Genomic DNA, 21,389 nt, shown 5'->3' with positions numbered 1-21,389 from the left:
TCTAACCTAGCTTTCTCTTCCATTAAGATTCACCTTGCAGCAATATCTGCATACCTGCAGACTACCTATTCAACTTCCCTATATAAAATACCAGTCATTAAAGCATTCATGGAGGGCCTTAGGAGAATTATACCACCAAGAACACTACCTGTTCCTTCATGGAACCTAAATGTTGTCCTAACTAGACTTATGGGTCCACCATTTGAACCCATGCACTCCTGCGACATACAGTTCCTAACCTGGAAGGTGGCATTTCTCATCGCCATTACTTCCCTGAAAAGAGTAAGCGAGATTCAGGCGTTTACTATACAGGAACCTTTTATACAACTACACAAAAATAAAGTCGTCCTAAGGACCAATCCTAAATTTTTGCCAAAGGTTATTTCACCGTTCCATCTAAATCAAACAGTGGAACTTCCGGTGTTCTTTCCACAGCCAGATACCGTAGCCGAAAGGGCACTACATACATTAGATGTCAAAAGAGCATTAATGTATTACATTGACAGAACAAAGAACATCAGAAAGACTAAACAACTCTTTATTGCATTTCAAAAACCTCATGCAGGAAACCCAATTTCAAAACAAGGTATAGCCAGATGGATAGTTAAATGCATCCAAATCTGCTACCTTAAAGCTAAACGACAGCTGCCCATTACACCAAAGGCACACTCAACCAGAAAGAAAGGTGCTACCATGGCCTTTCTAGGAAACATCCCAATGCAAGAAATATGTAAGGCAGCCACATGGTCTACGCCTCACACATTCACCAAGCACTACTGTGTAGACGTGTTATCCGCACAACAAGCCACAGTAGGTCAAGCTGTATTAAGGACATTATTTCAGACTACTTCCACTCCTACAGGCTGATCCACCGCTTTTGGGGAAATAACTGCTTACTAGTCTATTGCAGAACATGCGTATCTACAGCGACAGATGCCATCGAACTGAAAATGTCACTTACCCAGTGTACATCTGTTCGTGGCATCAGTCGCAGTAGATTCGCATGTGCCCACCCGCCTCCCCGGGAGCCTGTAGCAGTTTGGAAGTTACCTTCAATTATTTATATATGTATCATCTCAACCTTAAATAAGTGCATACTTAGTCACTCCATTGCATGGGCACTATTACTACAATTCAACTCCTACCTCACCCTCTGCGGGGAAAAACAATCGAAGATGGAGTCGACGCCCATGCGCAATGGAGACAAAAGGAGGAGTCACTCGGTCCCGTGACTCGAAAGACTTCTTCGAAGAAAAACAACTTGTAACACTCCGGCCCAACACCAGATGGCGAGCTATTGCAGAACATGCGAATCTACTGCGACTGATGCCACGAACAGATGTACACTGGGTAAGTGACATTTTCATTCTGCGGCGTCAACAGGATCATCGTCGACGATGGTGCCATCGACGGCTCAAGTCCTGACAAAGACTTCCACTGTGTCTCTATGGCGAGAGCTGGCTCTTTGTTGATGATATGCTCATACTCGTCAACGGCACGTCCTATAGCTTCACCATCGGCTTTGATACCGTTGACACACTCATCGGCGAACCCGCCGGCGACTGCCTTGTCGACGCTGTTTCCACTGTCGACGGCCTCGTTGACGCTGCTTCCACCGATGATGGCTTTGTCGACAGAGCAACTACCGGTGACTGCATCGTCGTCGACTTCTCTACTGTCGACGTTTCCACGGTCGACGGGAATCCATACAGCGATGCCACCACCGTCGATGGCACATCTCTTGACGACGAAACTACAGTAAAGGTTCAGAGGCCATGTTCCTTGCCTCTGTTTTCATCAGGGGACCGGGATGCTCACAGGAGGGCGAAAAAGCATCACCTAACGCCCTCAGTTATGTCTCCTAGCATGGTTTCCAGCCTTTTACCCTCACATCTCTTAGATGAAGATGATTCAGATGAGGAGGGTATTTTTGGAGTGGCCAGCAGCCTGTCCCAGTTAAGGGTTAAGTGCCAAGAATACTCAGATGATGCTTCATACTATACACACGGCTATTATGAGCAGCCGGCGCTGGTCGGTCTTCCCCCTGGGCTTGTTTCTGACTTACATGCAATGTTGGCGGACTATCAGGAACGTTTTCCAGCTAAGCCTTCGTCAGTGCAACAGCTGATATTTCCGCCTCCGCCAGCAACTCCTCACTTGCAGCAGCCACATCATACACCTCAGCCAAGGTCACAGCGGTCTGTTCTTTCCACACCAAGACATCCGGTATCCTCCGATGAGGATGCGGAGGAAGGTGAGATGCAGCCTGATAATGAGTGGGATGATTACATTATACTGGCTCCTGCTTCTCCTACAGCGCCCCTGGTTGAGTCTCCACCTGAAGATATATAGGTGGCTTCCATAACCTGCTTGAGCGTGCCACTGCTCGGTTCGATATTCCGATGCCCGCAACTCAGCGGGATTGCTTCCTATATGACTTTAAAGAGCCCTTGAGGAAAATGGTCAGAGCCATACCCATCATAGACCATGTTTGGAGCCAGGGCCTGAACATTATGCAGATTCCGGCAAGTGTCCCTGCGGTTCTGCTGAGACTGGATAAGAAATATAAACCCACAGAGGATTCTCCGGCTTGCCTCTCAGGACACCCAAAGCAGGACTCTGTAATATCGCAAGCCCCCCCAACATCACTCCAGGAATCCCTCTACGCCATTGACATCACCGCCCGATAAGGCGCTTAGATAACATCAGCAAGCGTTTCTCCTCCATGTCCGCTATTGTGGTAAGGGCGGCCAACTCCTTGTTCTGCTAGGCAGATATGATCAACAGCTCTGGTCGGATATATCCCATTCATTGGAAGAGCTTTCAGACACCTCCCAAGACAGAAGCTAGGAAAGTTCTGGTAGAGGGCCAGCGATCTTCAGCTGAGATAGATTGTGCGCTGGATATAGCGGCAGTGGGCTTCAGATTGCTTGTGGGTTCAGCTGTGTTGAGGCATCAAGGTTGGCTCAAAGCCACCAACTTCCGTCCCGAAGTACAGACTAAAATACTAGATCTTCCATATGACGGAGAAGCTCTATTTGGCAAGCACGTCTGATGCCCTTCAAATCATCGAATCTGCTATGGAAACGGCAAAATCCTTAGGCACTCTGCAATACAGAAAAGTGCCCTTTCGTGGTGCTGGGGGCAGAAGTCAACCTTCCTTTCGTTTGGGATACCAACAATATAGGTACCCATCCTATTCCTCCACGTTTCAGCCTTCTAGGACACAATACCAGCCGAGGCAACCACCTCTCGCAGCATATACCAGGCCCTACCACAAGAGCAAACAGGGGCGTCAACCTAAAGAATCCGCACGTAGACAATGACTAACAACACATCCTATTAATTCTCCTCCTACAATTTATCACAGAATTCTAAAACATCATATCCAACGCTAGCAACAAATAACCAGAGACAAGTGGGTGCCGGATGTCATCCGGTTCGGACACTCGTTCGAAATCACCCAGATCACCCCCCACCTTCAATGCCTCCATCCCAGATTCGTCTAAAGCACCTTAGTCTACTCCGCTTGGAGGTAATAACCGTGCTGAAGAAAGGGGCTATAGAGTCGGTTCCGCATTCCCAGAGGGAAAAGGGTTTTTACTCCCGCTTCTTTCTCTTCCCGAAAAAAGTCTCACCTATGGAGCCCAATCCTGGACTTACGGGAGCTAAACAAGTACCTCAAGAAGCAAACATTTGGGATGGTCACCCTACCAGACGTCCTCCAGCTTCTGAACAGAGCAGGCTACATGGCCTTCAGGATGCGTACTTTCACATTTCCATTCATCTGCTCCACAGAAAGTACCTGAGGTTTGCGGTCAACGGCAAACATTTCCAGTTCAACGTCCTAGCCTCTGGCCTACGTTCAACACCACAAATCTTCACCAAATGTCTTAGGCCTACCTAAGGAGAAGCAAACACCAGATTTTTCCCTAACTTGACGACTTGTTGGTAAAAGCTCCAGATGTCCAGTCAGCGGAAAACTCAATCAAGGCGACTCTGTGCCTTTTCAAGGAATTAGGCCTTATGCTCAAAGAAAAACAGTACCTACAGCCATCCACTCGATTAGCCTTCATAGGGGCTATATTAGACACTCAAAGCCTATCCAGCGCCGGGCAGACAAACGCGGCTAATACAGCTGGCAAGGGGGGTCCAAAGCAAAGGGTGTCTTTCAGTTCGGCAGTACAAGTCCTTGCTGAGTATGATGTTGTCATATATAAGCCTCATTCCATTCTGCCGCCTGCGAATGCGCCCAATTCAGGAAGAACTGGACAGGCAATGGATGCAAGCACGAGGATACCATCCTCTTAACACTGCGCATGGTCCATTCTCTGGAGTGGTGGACGAATCCTGAGAAATTTTCCAAAGGACTCAGCTTCATGGCATGAGTTCCTCTAATGATTGTAAGTACGGATACATCGCTGACAGGATGGGGCGCATGCTTGCAGGACCTTCGGGTGAGCAGCAAGTGGTCACCCTCTCACCGTTTGTTCCACATAAATCTTTTCGAGTTGAGAGCGGTCTGTTATGCCTTGCAAGCCTTCCTTCCAAGGATATGAGTCAGCAGTGCTCATCGGGACAGACAATACCACCACAATGCACTACTTAAACAAGCAGGGAGGAACACGTTCTCACATACTCTCTCGAGAAGCACAAACCCTCTGGAAATGGTGCATTCACTACTCAATCCACATAACTGCGGAGCATGTCCCAGGCCTACAGAATACCATTGCGGATTCGATAAGCAGATTGGTGACATCCTCCCACGAGTGGGAATTAAACCAGAGAATGCTGGATCGAATATTTGACCAGTGGGGGAAACCAAATCTGGACCTATTCGCATCCTCCCGGAATGCCAAATGCTGACATTATGCAAGTTGGCATCACCAACAGGGATCACGGGGGGATGCATTTTCAATCGCATGGTCAGGGATCCCAGCGTACGCGTTTCCTCCGATTCCTCTCCTCGCAAGGGTGATCAGGAAGACGAAGTTGGAATCCTGCCAGCTGATCCTCATGGCTCCAGCGTGGCTGTGTCAACCGTGGTACACGGAGTTGCTTCTCCTGTTGGCCTCTCCACCCATCACACTCAGACCAATCCCGGAGCTGCTTACCATCAATCGGGGGCAAGTGAGGCACTCGGACCCCAAGCCTCTCAGTTTGCATGCATGGCTCCGGAATACAATGAATTCGGCCATCTAGATCTACCGTCTGAGTGCAGAGAAGTGCTAGCTAACGCATGTGCAGCTAGCACCAACAAATCTTACGAACTAAAATGGAAACGATTTTGTGTATGGTGCGAAACCCAAAATATGCACCCTCTCTCCTCCGCAACGGAGGCAGTGTTGCCATATTTCTTACAGCTGGCACATTCCGGTCTAGCCCATTCCTCAGAGTCCGTTTAGCTGCCATCTACAGATAAAGAAGAGTACCAGGCAAACCATCCTTATGCTCTCAGATTGGTAAAGCAATTTCTGAAAGGTCTCTTCAGATATTTTCCTCCAGTAAAGCCTCTGCTGCCGTCATGGCAACTTAAAATTTTCCTTGGCCAGCTTATGAGGGAGCCTTTTGAGCCTATTCACAGGGCGGACATCAAGTACCTCACTTTGAAAAGTGGCTCTCCTTCTCGCCCTTACTTTGGCGCGCAGAGTTAGTGAAATTCAAGCTTTCACCTTACAAGAACCTTTTTCTGCAGTTAGGACAGGATAGTCATCCTGCGCACCAATCCTGAATTTGTTCCTAAATTGCCTTTGGCGTTCCAAGCCAGTGATACTCGAAACTTTCTTCCCGAACCCACAAACTGCTGTGGAAAGAACTCTCCATTCACTCCACCTTAAAAGATGCATAAAGTATCTTGTTCAGACAGTCCACTCAGTTATTTGTAGCATTCAGTGCCTCCAGAAAAGGTCACTCGGTAACGAAACAGACTATATCCCGATGGATTAAAGATGCAATGATATTCTGCCACCAGAAAGCAGGAAGACCATTGCACACAAGCATAAGGGCGTATTCTACCAGAGCTATGTCTGCATCCTGTGCGCTGTTTGCTGGTATATGAGTTAAAGACATCTGTTGTGCTGCGACATGGAGGACAACTCACACCTTCATGCAGCATTACTTCTTGGACACTGAGTCACTTCGGGATGCAGCTGTTGGTCAAGCGGTCCTTCGAAACCTGTTTCAATGAAGGTGAGCTAAATCATTATTTCCCTCCATCTGCTTGTTTTCTGTTATATCACATTTTCTTTATAATAATGCTGTAGATAATAGCAAGGAGTGTATGTACACCTCATGCCAGTTAGCATTTCAGACTAACATGCTGCTATCTGTAGGACGAAGATGTGTTATCCACTGCTTACTATTCTGATTCAAACATGTGAATCTATGAAAGTTCCAATACTGGAGTAAGAAACAAGTTACCTGTAACCGTAGTTTTCCAGTATTGGAAACTTTCATAGATTCACACGTGACCCACCCTTCCTCCCCTGAGGAGCTCACCTTCATTTTCTTCAGTCCTAGATTCATTATTGCACTTGTGCTTGGAAAATCTGAGGGAAATCAGCTCCTCACAGGAGGGCTATAGAGGGTGGTGAGAGCTGATTGGTTGTTTCTTAAGTTTGGTCCTTTGTTTTATAAAACAACTATAAGATGTTACTAAATTAAGAGGCCTAGTGCCTTTGAGCTTTATGTGCAATTGAGTATGGTTTTTGTATTGCACCGGGGACTCCCATCTCGACGTCTGGGGAATGATTCAAGCATGTGAATCTATGAAAGTTTCCAATACTGGAGAACTACAGTTCCGTGTAAGTAACTTATTTCGTCTCCTCATCCTGAGTTGAGCTCCCCAGGTCCTTCCTGGTCCCGGGCAGCAGCCTTCATTCATCTACTCGATGTGGGACATCTCTGGCACCAAGCAGGACCCCCGCAGCTGTCTTCTTTGGTGCATTTCTGAGTTTTTCTTCCAACTGGAGGTTTCACTTTTGCACCTTCATCCGGGTAAGCAGGGGCTCCTGTTCTTCCTGGACTGTTCAGCAGCTATTAGACTTGGTATTCTCTCTCCGCAGGTCTTCAGGTCCAGGAATCTGGTGTTGGTGTCTTGCAGTCTTGCTTGATTCTTGCATTATTCTCTATCATCACTTCTAGTGTGCTGCTGTACTTTACTCCTGTTTTCCTGGGCTCTGGGGTGGGGTAGTTTACTTACCTTTGGTGTTTTCTTAAACTCTGTGTCCATCTACACTTGCCTAGATGGGAGACCGACATTTACATTCCACTATTTTAGTATATGGTTTGTGTTCCCCCGAGGCCCATTGTAGCCTATGGTGATTTTCACTGTTTGTACTATTTTATGACTGTTTACTTACCTGATTTTGGTTACTAGTTTATATTTAGTGCATAATACTTGCCTCCTAAGGGAGTATAAGCCTCTAAGATATATTTGGCATTGTCACTAAAATAAAGTACCTTTATTTTTTGTTAACACTGAGTATTGTCTTTCATGCGTGTGAGTACTGTGTGACTACAGTGGTATTGCAAGAGCTTTGCATGTCTCCTAGTTCAGTCTTGGCTGCTCTACCTACAGCTACATCTAGATAGCCTGGCTTCTAGACATTGACTACATTTCACTAATAAGGGATAACTGGACTTGGTATAAGGTGTAAGTACCTGTGGTACTCACTCCAAACCAGGCCAGCCTCCTACATATGGAGGCACCAGTATGCCAATTGTGGGGTGTGCAAAGTCCTAAGCAACCAAATTTAGAGGGAGAGAGCACAGTCACTGGGGTCCTGGTTAGCAGGATCCCAGTGAACACAGTCAAAACTCACTGACAGCAGGCACAAAGTTGGGGTAATCATGCCAAAAAGAGGGTACTTTCCTACAGGACCACCCTCAGCAAATAAAACAAAAAAAAACAGTCTGCTTTCTACAAGTGAGAGCTGTCAAACAAGCACTGCTAATTACTCCTGAAATTACAGCACTCATGACATCTTTGATAACATAATTGATAATGTCACTAACATCTGCAGTAAAATTATTGGCCAGATAACTGAGCATGTCAAGGGCGCAAGATAGTTACTCGATGGGACGAGTTATAGTTACTTGAGAAAACTAACTATAACATGCACTTGATTCATGTGCAACCAACCCTCTTTCCCCTCAGAGGCTCTCCTTATGTCTTCTTGGTATATATCTCACTTGTTGTAGAAAATTGAAGAGACTGGAGCCTCTGTGATGTAGTTTTTAAAGGGTGCTGTCACCTGAGTGGCTGGACTTAGTCTTTCCTATGATGTGAATGAGCTGTGAATGTACTTTAACTTTGGCTTATATGTAAGTCTTGAAATACTGGTATTTGATTGTGCCCTGGGACTCCCACTTTGACTGGTAATGATTCAAGCATGTTCAATATATGAAAGATACCAAGATTGGAGAACTGCAACTACAGGTAAGTAAGTCGTTTTCTTACACAGCGGCACTTATTGGCATTAGTACTGCCTTTTGTTGTTATCCGAATCCAGTCGGGTCTCTGGAGAAATTCACAATCTGAGTTTAGAGAATCCACCAAAAATAGAATTACCGAAGGTGAGTAACTTGCTGAAGCCCTTTTTTTTTTTTTTTTTAATTGAAGGTAAGATGTTCAAGCCATTTTGCTTCTTTCCAGTGTCTTGTTCTCATATTGTTCCATCCCTTCTTTTGAGCTGTTCACTGACTGCCTAATCCCGTGTTCACATACCTCAAGACAGATTGTAACTCTGTCCTCACGACAAATTTTAACCCACTTTTCTCGGTAGTTACTCCCAAAATAGAAACCTTAAAATGTAAACCATATCACATAGAATACGTGAAATGTGATTTCTCGGTTAATCGTGGTCTACTGTTCTCATTGGTATGATTGTGTACTATAGGACTAGAATTACTCCTCTCCTTCTGTCCTGGCGATGGTGTTTCTAGCTATCACTGTCCCGCTCTGTAAACCTATTCTGTTACTCTAATAAACACAATACCCTACCCCAGTCTGTATAGTTACGTATCCAGCTTGATTGTAGTTCGCAGCAGTGGAATCGTGATCTCCCACTCCTGCAGGTCCTCAAAGCTCTCGGATTGCCAATTTATGAAACTACCTTGCTTTGAGTGAAATTTGGCCAAAGCATCAAGAGCTGCTGCGACTTCATGTGGCAGACCGAAGCACCCGTCTTACACCAATAGGCCCTACTTGCCTGGTACTTAGAGGCAGATTTTTGGGAGCTTTTCCTTGGTGCTTAGTAGTGTGCCTACTGCCACTTGATTGGCATCTTCTGCCCCCTTTTGGTCTTGTTTTAACGGTAAACTGCCACGCAAATTATAGATACAATAAGTTATGGAATGAGACTTAAAGCCTTGAAAATAGTAACAAATATTTGCAGGACAAGGATTCTCCACTCCCCTGGCACAAATGGAAATGAGATGTAGACTACCATTGTTTTTTGTTTTTGACAGGAGGGGGGGCATGCTGTAGGAACTGTTTCTGACAAACTATTTTCATCAATCAGTTTTCCACATTATACTAAAAGTTTGGCATGAAATTGATTTCTGAAAACAAACAGATGAATGTTCTTCTGAGGGTCCTTGTACCCACACCTCCCTCTGCATTTAACCCTCCCAACCCCTAAGGATTTTCCCTGCTTTTTTTGATTTACATGTTTAGCTCCACCTGCCTTTTTGTGATGTTGGGAGAGTTCATCATTCTCTCCCATATTCCCATCTATATTGCTTCCTTCCTTAGTCTAAGTTGCGCTTATTCTCAGTATTGTATCTTTCATAGATATACATTATTGAATCTTCCCTGTCGTCCTGATGGAAGTCTTACGGTAACAGCAATAAAAAAGTGCTAATAGAGAGTCCTTCAAAATCACTTTGAACACAATAGGCATTGCTAATCAATTGACATTGTTTTAAGAGATCCAAACTTCAGCCAGTCAGAGCAGAGACCCTGAAGCACTCATCCCCTGTAGAGCCACTATACCTCTGATTTCTTACTGTACGTCATGTTAGGGAGTCTCCCTGAGCACTGCTCAGTCGGTTTCATGTGTAAACATTGGACCTGTCAGCTCTACAGTCGACTAATAAACCTCCAGACGAGAACTGAGGTACAGTTGTGAGGAACTATTTCCTATTTTGAGCATGTCTGTGGCATCCTTGAGAAGACTTGAGTCCTGTGGGAAATCTAGACTCTAGCAACACAAAAGGGTGATGGACTGAATGCTGAACAATGCAAACACTCACCCCCAGTCACAGATCTGGGTTTAATCCATCGTTCTTTTGCTCACCATGCCACCCCAGTTTGGACCCAGCCAAATGCAAATCAGTCTTGACCCTGTTCCCTCATGGGAACAGTCCAGCCCGAACTGCCAAGCCAGGTCCTCCCTGGACCGGAAACAAGCATCCTGGGACCGGTTTCAGGGTTTAACCCTTCATCAGCCAGGCTAGCATTTAAGCGGTGGACCAGTCAGGGGATGCCTAGGTTGCCTCTATACTGATAATGCAGCTCTAATATAGTAATAATAATATCACTATCGATGAGGTACACTCTGAAGTTTACTTTTGAGACAGGTTCTCAAACATTCAAGATGGGTCATCTTCACCTGTCTTTCTCTTTCTTAACGTGGAGAAAGCATTTGATGCTATACACTGGCCTTAATTGCCAACCAAATCCAAATTTTTCTGGGTTCTGATGGTGTTAAGGCGGTGGGTGGCACTGCTGTACCAAGCCCCGATTGCCACATTTAAGATAAGTGGTATTCTTTAAAGGACATTTCTGATTGAACGGGGGGCTCATCAAGGTTGCCCCCCTGTCTGCCCTCATACTAGAACCATTGACATGTATGATCCATGTACACCTGGCTATTCGGAGCTTTCAGATCACTGAATTTGACTCATCGGAGGAGAAGGTCTCCCTATATGCAGGTGATAGTCTCCTCTATGTAACTGAGTCATTGACCACACTTCCGATGTCTGTTGAAAGTATGGAGCTCTCTGGCGGCTCCTCAGGACATCAAATAAATTGGGGGAATCTATGCTTTTCAACCTATACAACACCCCATACACTGCTGCCCAGCCCGATAATTTGCAGATAAAAACAATGAGCTTTAAGTACTTAGGTATTCAGATTATGACTGACCGATATTGATCCTTGTCTTTTAACCTGGGTCTCCTTGCATGAATCGGTCTCTGCACAATATTGAATTTGTTTTTAATCATTTTTGTTTTTTTAAGAAATATTTGTGTTAATACTGGGCTACTTTTTGGGAAACGTGATTTCAAGGCAGCTTTTTTTCTGGGTGGAGTGGGGAATGATTTTTGGTGTCTATTAATGGGCCACAGGAGATAGCGGTTAGCATTCAAGCTGACTAGCAGCCTGTGAGCTGCTCCAGACTGGTGCTGTTAAACGTGACTGTCGGGTCTCTCTGCAAGTTTTTGAATTTCTTTTTAAACGCTGTTGGTGATTTAAAAAAAAAAAAAAATGTTTTGTGTTAATACTGGGCTATTTTCTTTTAAAAATGTAGGGTTGAGACTGTGTTTGATCAAATGTACCACTCTGGTCTAATTTAGTTGAGAGGTTACACCTTTTTTATGTTGCATCTTGTGTTCGTGTTTTTTTCTTTTAAAATTGGTTTCAGTTTGGGTTAATTATGCAAACAAACGTGTTTTGGGATCCCACACATGGATTTTCATTTACAAAAAAGAATATACATTATGGAGACGCTAGGTGAAAAGGAACTTTCCTTTTTTGGTAATAATCATTCAACTTTCTGTCTTTTGATTGATGGCGTCTACCATCTAAAATCTCATAAATGTTTGGGAGCAAGGTGTCTGATTTTCTAAGGCACACTAGATAATGTATCTATTTAAATGGAATTCAAACTGCTGTTTTTTTCATCTAGTTAACTCATTAACCAGCAGTGTGCTTCAACCTTGAAACATCACATTTCTGTAAATAGATTGTCCCCACGTATTTACTACTTTAATAAGCTTGCATGTTTGCTTAGTATACACGTTTGTCTTCTGTTCGTAGAAACCGTGATTGATCAAATAACTTTAAATGTCGAAGCTCAGGTGACCCCTATTACATGTTTTGATCCAGTAGATGAAAATGCTATTCCAGATTTGACAGATGAGCAAAGTATGGTGAAAATGTTTAAATCATGGTTCATACTTTAATTCCTTTGTGTTGCTTTTTTATTGTGTTCATTGTTATTCTGTCGTACTCCTCTATCTGTGACATCCCTCCATGTTCGGGTTTGATGCACCCTTTTAAAGGAATTCATGGGACAAGTATCACTGACTCCTTAAGTCAGGTTGGCAGGTGTAAATTGGTTGTGTATGCCATCATCTTTGGCAGACTAGCCTGACTTCTAGGATTGCAGAATAGAATTCAGTATCTGATAGGACTTCCATGCCGAGGGTGGAGGTGGGGGAATTGTGAGCACACCTAGGGAGAAAAGGACTTATGGTCCCTGGCAACATTCTGTTGTGTGGCTTGTCTGGTTTCATTCGAGTTCTCTCACAAGCCTTGTATCAACACACTTTTTTATTTGCTTGCCAGTTCTTTCAGGTTTGCTTACAATGGTTCCTGAACTGTTGTTGGATTATCTTTTCTCAGCTGCTGCTTGATACAAGCTCGAATCCTAGCTTAATGTAACCCCCTGCAATGGAAAAAAACTTGCAAAGAGTGTAAACCACAACTGTTGCTGTGGTATTGCCTTCACTTAACCTCAGATGACACGATGCCAAAATAATTCAGCACTGTTAGTCTAAATAATGAATTTATGAAGACACTTCCCAGATATCAAATAAGTCCTACAGATATGAGAATAGGCCTGTAACTCAAATGCAGCAGAACATGTCCATATACTAAGATAAATGCATATATTGAGTGGTCAAGACTTGAAAAGAAATGTGCAATGCATCAGCTGAGCATGTATACATGAGCTAAATAATCAAGATTTTAAATACTTCACCGATTGGTCCTCATCAGCATGACTGGGGAACCCTTGATTGTCAGGAAAGAGACCCGATCTGGATCACAAATCCGATCCTGGTCAGTGCGTCCTGCCAGCAGCAGCGCCACACCAGTAGACCGCCGCCGGCCATAATTATGAGAAGTAATACAGCCTGCCGGTGTTCTGCTGGTGGACGGTCCCATCCCGTCTCCTGCTGGCAGACCCCCAGGATACAGGTAAGTGGGTGCTCCAACATTGGAGGGAGTTGGGGGGTGTTGTGTGTGTGTGGGGGTGTGTATGTCTATCCGTGTATGTGGGTATGTGTTGTGTGTTGTATGTGTGCATGGTTGCGGGTGTGAGTGCATGTATGTTGAGTTGGGTGAATGCTTGTAAGTGTGTGTGAATGGATGTATGCATGCGTAGGTGAATGTGGGAATGTGTGTGTGTGTGTGTGTGTGTGTGTGTGTGTGTGTGTGTGTGTGTGTGTGTGCGCGCGCGTATGAAGGGGGGTCTGGAGAGGAAGGAGGAGTGGGGGGGGGGTGAATGTGTGGAGGGGGAGTGGGGTAGGAAGGGATTCCCTGTCACTGATAGTGCCTACCGCCATGGTTTTCGTGGCAGTAAGGAAGCCACGAAAACCATGGCAGTAGGCAGGGTCATAATCCTGCAGGCGGGCAAGTGATGGCCGCCGGGCTGGAGATTTCGTTGTGGCAATTGGTGTGGTACATAGGTGCTTCAGCCAAACCGCCAGTGTCTTAATTTGGGGGAAAGTACCGCCAGCTTGTTGGCTGTACTTTCCTCCATATTACCGCCGGGGTCGTAATGAGGGCCTTAGTCATTTAAATGTTGTGTTAGGAAAAACCGGACACTTTTATTTTACATTCTAGGCAGCAGGTCACACAGTTCACCTGACAAAGTCCTGGAACTCTGCAGATAGAAGGAAAGTTAATTTTAAGCAAAACTGGCTTTTGACCTCTATCTGTGAACACAGATCAAATGTGACGTAAGAACAAAATTTAAAGACATCATTGATTGCCCCTCCACTTTTCAACTGAATAGAACACCTGTTCAGAGATGAGTAAGTATTAAAAATAGCTTGACCTGATCAAATAAGACTCGCTGATGCCAGTCGATTTTTCGAGCCCTGAGTGGACCTGTGCCCTCTTTACTATACAATTTAGCTGTGGGTAACCTAATCTGTGGTTTGCCAGGCATGGTACTCTCGTATTACCCATTCTTGCCTCTATTTTTCACTTACTGACTGAGAAAGATGGGTCTCCTGAGGCAGTGTTATATCAGGGCGGGATTTGAGGAGGAATGGCACTTGTTTTTGTTTCAAGTAATGAGTGAGTCCATTCACATTTAGAGGCAGCTCTACCAAATCTTTTGTAGGCTGCCTGCATGAACCCTTCTCCAAAACCGGAATAATGTATTAGCAATGGTGTGTAGCTATCAGTGTTGATGATAGATTCTAAAGCCTCAGATGAGCAGCGTAGCACCTGTATGTTTGTAGAACAGTGTTTAGAATATGAACTATATGTTGCATTGCAACTAATAAAGCGTGATCCAAAGAGGACCCTGCACAACAAAGTTGCGCTGTGAAGTCAGCAGTGCAGAGGAATATCTACCTCTTGGTTTGAGCTATGGTCTCCATACTAATCCTGCCATCCAGGTGAAACTGAGTTCCAGGTGTACCAACTGTTACTGGGAGGTACAGTGGCCACCTAGAAAAGTGGAAGATCCCTCACAGAAGCCCATGTATAAACATAGTGTGGGGCAGCTCAGAATGGATCTTGCCTATAGCATGGTCCATTAAGAAGCCGAACTGTGGTGTTTGGGATACCTGCAATACAACTAATATGAGTGTGCTCTCCCGTTGCACCAGACAGAAATAGATCAGTATTGAAGAAACTACCTGCTGCAACAGTTACCTATGCAGGCAGAACCGTCAACCATATAGAGCACAGCCTCAATTCATAGTTCTATACGAACCAACTTGTGTTAATTGCCACTTAGGCCCTGTCTGATCCCATGTCTTGGTCAGCGCCTATACTATCTCGCTCTCTACTTTTTCTGTAGCAGGACTAATGACGCCAGTCTTTGCTTTAAGGGTGATCTAGACTTTTCTTTGTGGTGGGCTCCAGTCTTTATGCTTTGATTTTGGCCCATGCCACAAATTCCTGGTTACTTCAAGTCCTTCCCTTTCAAGTAACGCATGTTAAGCCATTTGTTTTGTGTTCTGCTTCTTCTTTGTGGTTCTCATTCCCCTGAACGCTCTGTGTCCAGGAGACCCATGTTTTTTTCTAGCTGACCAGGATCCTCAAACCCCTTTGTGGGTTCCAAGTTTGATAATCTGCATCCTTGTTGGAGCCCAGCAGTCCGAAGTGGATGTTGAGCTACTTCAGTCAGAGTCTCCGTGATGAGAAGCATTTCCATTGTGGCATAGTTTCACTGGCGAAGTCCTGAGTCACAAGTATTTTATGACCATCCAATATAAATAGACTTTGTCCTTTTGGTTTTCCCAACCACGTCTCCAGCTTCCTAGTGACAGAGAAAGAAAGCACTCAGTGGCCTGCCTTGGGATATCTTTACTCTTGTTACTCTGAGCTTTAATCCTGTGGGCTCTTTGTAGTTCAAGAAGTGGGCAAAACTGTAGGTTGGTTAGGTCTAGGATAAAGCAGGGCATGAAAGCCATAATGTTAACTCCTTCAATCTTCTCTGGAACCCCACAGAAACACGGGTTGTCCTGTTAATTTCTGTCTTGCAATTTTGTGATTTTCACCTGCATTTATCCAGTCTGCTGAAATGGTGTACCTCTGTTCAGAGTTAGTTTTCAGTCACCATCAGGTGCCTGTTAAATTGCAGTGAGCTCCAACTAATGGGAGGCAATTTCTTTATTTCTTTTTTTCCCTTCTTTTAAGTGTTTTATTTGGATTTTATACAATAGGAATATTAAGTAACATAAATGAAAAGAAACAATACATTGTATGGGTCCATAAAATCAAGTTGGAACAGTAGTTGAGGATATAGCATGAAGAGTTGGTCCACATTTACAAAACTAGAGGGTAGATATAAGTGTACTTGTTTGCAATGGTGAGGTGAGGTTAATCAGTGTATGTATGGTGACGGGGTGGTTTTTGATGTTGTGATAAATGATTAATGTACTTTAGTTGTAGATAAGTGAGACAGAGTAAGAGAGCGGAGATGAAAGAAGAGAAGAAGGTGATAGGGTGAAAAGTAGGGAGTACATGGTGAAAGGAAGGTGGTTAAGGAGAGGATGGGGCAGGAAGAGGGGGAGTGAATGCATGAATGATTGATCAGAGATGATCGTGGCTACATATACAAGTGAGACATAAAGTGGTCTAGTTTGCAGCAGAGTTTACCATTCTTCATTGGTCTTGTCTTCAAGTATACGTTTAGTGAGTTACAGGCAGTTCAGATGAATTTGACCCTTTCCCACAATGTGTTTGGGGTTAGTTTGGGTGCATCTTTCCATTCATTGAGGATAACATTGAGGCCAGTTGTGACTAAAATGTCCCATACTAGACGGTCTTCTTTGTTTAATGCCTGTTTAAGGTCAGTGGGGAGGATGCCCCATGTAATAAAGGTTAAAGTAGGAGTCAATTTTGTATCAAGTATTTGAGATATTATATTACTGATGTCCTGCTAGAACGTTTTGGTGGAGCTGCAGTCCATTAGCATGGGTTTTAAGTCTTCTGTTTTCTTCTCACAGCTCCAGCATGGTGGAGGATCGAAGGCCTAGTTCATAAAGTTTTTACTGGAGTCCATTGAGTGATATTGGCAATCCAGTATCTGCTTTGTGCTAGTGATGGAGCTATGTTGGAAGTGAGGTTGTTCCAGGTAGATGGCCAGTCCGGTGAGACCTGTGGAGTGGTGTTAGAGTGTGATAGTAGAGTTTCCCACTAGTCTTATATTGGTTTATTTAGTGAGGGAGATTTTGTTGAGGTAGTTTAAGCATATATCATAAAATGTGTTACTTTTGGAGTAGAGGGCATTTTTCGCGGTTTATTTAGAGAAAAATTAGTAATCTTTACCTGTGGGTCTGGAATAGCCTCCGTATGTCTAACTTTAAGAGAATTGCACATGTTTAGCATTTGTTTGAGATTTGTTGGGTTTAAATTGACATACAGAATTCTTGTCAAGTGTGACGTCCCAGGGTAAATTGAAATCTCCTAGAATCAGTCTGCAGTTAGGAGGTAAAGTTGAGATTTTTATTGAGATTAATACAAAAGGTAGGGTTGTCGTTATTGGGGGCATAGATGTTCATGACCTATAATTTCAGTGTTGTCCCTCTGTAATTTAGTGAGAAACTTTGGTGTCTGCTTCCAAGGACAGGATAGTGAGGCCAGAGGTTTTCGAGATGAGGGTGATCTCATATATTTTTTATTTTTTTTGTGGCAGGGGCGCATAAGTCACTAACACATGTTTTTGTTTGTTTTTTTTTGTGTTTTTTTTTATTTTTTATAGGAGGATTGCCTCATTCATGGCCACCTTAGTTTCTTGAAGGACAATGGTATCTACCTTAAATTAGGGTGTATAGTCTAGTATTTTCTGTCATTTGGTTGTGTTATTTAGACCTTTGACGTTATGGGAGAGTATTTTTATGGTCTGGATTTTTGTGGGAGGTGAGTCCCAGCTAATGCCAGTTGTTTGCCGGTGAGGTGGGCTGTGGTCAGGTGGGATTGAAGGAATGGCATGGGTGAGGGGAAACCGAATTGGTGAGAGAGGAAGGGAGGGGTTAGGGAAGAGGGAAAGAAGATAGTAGAGTAGTACAGTACAGGACAGGAAAGATATGAAAGGTAAAAAGAAAATGGAGAAAAAACTGATAGTATAGAGATTGATAAATATTTGTTATGAGAATTTAGATATGATATGGAGAGGTATCTGATAAAATCTGAGGAGAGGCGATTGAGGCCATGAGCGGTCAAGCCCAGTTCCGGATTGCAGTCTTGCTGCGCCCTGTAGAGAATGGGGTGTCTAAGTATGGTATGTTTACCTATATTGTATGGTGGCTGGAGTGCCTGGCGTTGTTTCCATAGTGGTGCCTAGTGAGTTAGTTGCCATTTATTGGGAGTAGATGATAATGTGTATTCTGTTGTTTGTATTAATGTGTTTGCAGGTATAGTAGTTGGATTATATCTATAGAAAGTTTAATATTTGTAGTGAGGAGGCTATTTGTGTAATGTGTGTTAGTTGGCGACACGTCACTTATGTGGAGTTAAGTTTTTCTGTCAGTAGTTAGGGTTGTGAAAAATGGTACCAGATGTATTTCAGTTATGGAGTACTATGTACAGTTTGCAGTAAATTCTCCAATTATTGTCATTATAGTGTTAACGTAACATAATTTACAGGAGACCACCTGTAGGGATTTACAGAAGCCATATAAAGCCCACATAAGGCCACTGAAGGGGCATACGAACGTGCAGGCCCACCCCTATGCTGCTACTGTGCACTGCAGCCACGCGCTGCTCGCAGGTCGCAAGCCATCCATGCAACTTCCTGCATGACTTACCACATGCCACAACTGGAAAATGCAACCGCTGACAAGCATGATGTGCATGTCACCAGACTCCACATGACGCAAAGGCCACAACACGTATGGTGTCACAAGGGTGGCACCCAGCGCTCCACCTCATGCCATGTGCAGATCAGCCATACTAGGGGTTTCATTCCTACGCCCTCCGGAACAGCTCACCCTGGTATCAGAGGGGGAGGGTGGGGGGGGGGGGGCACATTTATCTACGTAACCTCATTGGAAAAGAGGTTGGGCAGATCATCAAGGAACTGCCGACAGGCACTGGGTAATCATAACAAGGGATCCGCGAGGCACTTAACAGGAAATGTCTTCACAAAAAAACATAAAATATGAATGTTTCAGCCTAGTGTCCCAGGAGAGGGATTAATCCATGGGGGAGTTTGTCTCGCGACTAAAATGCCTAGCCCAATACTGACACGTTCACAACTGAAGGTGCTCTTCGCCCAGCGTTGGGTCAGCACTGTCGCCACTGCAGCAAAGAAAACCGATTTGAAAAGGTGTGCCAGGCCTCACAGAAAAGCTCACAGCTGAAATCCCAGGAGCCCATGTTGTCATCATGCGAAGGTGGCGGTGGGTGACCGATGAAACTGCTCCAGGAGCTTAGCCAGGTCACGGTGCTACTCGAATGATGCATACGAATTGAGACGCTCTGACTCCCGTGAGTCACGATCTCTCACACCAATCTCACAAGACAGCGAGGAGTACATTTGCATGGTCGCTGACCACGACAGACTAAAGGCTGCATCTCCAAATGGGAACACACTACCACATGTATGCTAGACAGTGGTGCATCCCTTAACTGTATCAGTGCCACAGAGTGCAATAGTATGTACCCAAAGCCCAAACTACAGAAAACATCTGTGCAAGTCTACAAGTGGATATCAAAAGACCCTCTGTCAAGTGCAGGGCAGTTTCAAACACCTCTTTATTACAAATACAGGACTATACAAGCACAGATTCATGTGATCGAAGGGCCTGAAGCAGATTGCCTCCTCAACTTGCCCACTGCTGAACAACTGATGCTGGTGGAAATACTATATTGAACGAGTAGACATTGTACGCAGGTTTCCAAAGCTATTCATGGGACTAAGGAAGCTGGCTCACTTCCAATTCCACCTGCACATAAATGAACACGGAAAGGTACCTTTTCACCTTCAACAGGCAGTTGAGGACGAATTAAGAGACCTCCTCAGGGCTGACATCATAGAAACGCGGGACCTACCCCTTGGGTGTCCCCGGTGGTGGTAGTGCCCAAACCAGGATCTGGTGGCAAAGTGCGTGGTGTGTGTGTGTGTGTGTGTGTGTGTGTGTGTGTGCGCGTGTGTGGACATGACGCTCCAAACACCACCATTGGATGGAAAAGATGTCCGGGACCCCACCGGCTACTTGATCACACTACTCAAAAGTATTCTCCAAGCTGGATTTAAACAAGGGATACCACCAGCTCAAACTCAGTGAAAGTTCATGTTACATCACCATGTTTTCAACGCATCAAAGGCTATTTCGGTACAAACGGCTCAGCTTCAGCATCTCATCAGCAGCTGAGCTATTTCAAGAAGCGATCAGGAGAGTAGTCCGTCACATTCCCAACGCCCTCAACTATAGTGACAGCATCCTAATATTTGGAGCCACAGTCAAAGAACATGATAAAGCCCTGGAACAGGCATGCCAGGCTCTTCTGGAGGCCAATCTGACACTCAATAAGGAGAAGTGTGAATTTCACAGGTCCACTCTGAAGTTCTGTGGACATAGTTTCTCAGGTGACAGGATGAGGTCAGACTCTGAAAAAGCAAGGCCCTCACAGACACCCCTCAACCCCAGGACGCAGGGGGATGTTTGATCATTTCTGGGAATGGCCAGCTACTGTGCTCGGTACATTAAGGACTATGCTACCATCAGCAATCCCCATGGGAACAGACCAAAAAGGTCAGCCATTTCGGTGGTCAGCGAGGTGTGATCAGCTGTTCAATGCAGTCAAGGACACTGAGTCAGCCAGCAGTCTGGCATAATTCAGTCCCCGTAAGAAGACCGAGATCACTGAAGGCCCCAGTTCGGTGGGACTCGGGCTATCTTAGGTCAGTATAACAAAGAGGACAATCAAAGATACGTAGTAGCATATGCCAGCCGCAGCTGGAGTGACTCTGAGGCAGCATACTCGCAGCCGGAAAAGGAAAGTCTGGCCTTTGTCTGGGCCTGTGAGCAGTTTCACATATTCATATATGCGAAACACTTAACACTCATCATGGACCATCAGACGTTGATAAGCATATTCGGAAATACCAAAGCCAAGATGCCTCCCAGGATTTAGCAATGGGGAATTCGACTGCAAGAATACACATACACCATCATACATAAACCCGGAAAAGCAGCAAACCCTACAGATTACATGTCACGGCACCCCAGAGCATCCTCTACAACTAGACCATCACTAGCAGAGGAGTACATTCACTTTGTCATTGCTCATCAAGGCCACTGGTAGTCCCCCTTGAAGCCATCATTGAGGCCGCTGAAGCGGATGCCACACTAGAAGACCTAACGTGACACAAGAACAAATTGGTGGGGCCACATGGAAGAATTTAAAAACATCCAACTCACGGACCTCAGAGCTAACGTCCTTTCGACATATAAAGGATGAATTGTCCATTGCAGAGGTTGGTCTACCACTCAGAGAAAATAAAATTGTCATTCTGAAGAATCTACGTCGAAGGGTGGGCAACCTACCCCAGAAGGGACATCGAGGCATAGTAGCCACCAAAAGCGTCTTACAGGAGTATGTCTGGTTCCCATCCCTGGACGTGATGGTCGAAGCTACAATAAAGGACTGCCCACAATGCCACCTGATAAGCCGAGTTGAAACTCCT

The 21,389-nt window shown here is 44.8% G+C and overlaps 1 protein-coding gene across 2 annotated transcripts in view; it reads left to right on the top strand.

Annotated features, from left to right (window-relative positions):
* Positions 1-21,389, top strand: part of TDRD6 (tudor domain containing 6) — a 1,091,010-nt gene that overhangs the window by 398,291 nt on the left and 671,330 nt on the right. The window lies entirely within an intron of this gene.

Source organism: Pleurodeles waltl, chromosome 5 (genome assembly GCF_031143425.1).
Source record: "Pleurodeles waltl isolate 20211129_DDA chromosome 5, aPleWal1.hap1.20221129, whole genome shotgun sequence".
NCBI lineage: Eukaryota > Metazoa > Chordata > Amphibia > Caudata > Salamandridae > Pleurodeles > Pleurodeles waltl.
This window is presented reverse-complemented; position numbering and strand designations above follow the sequence as displayed.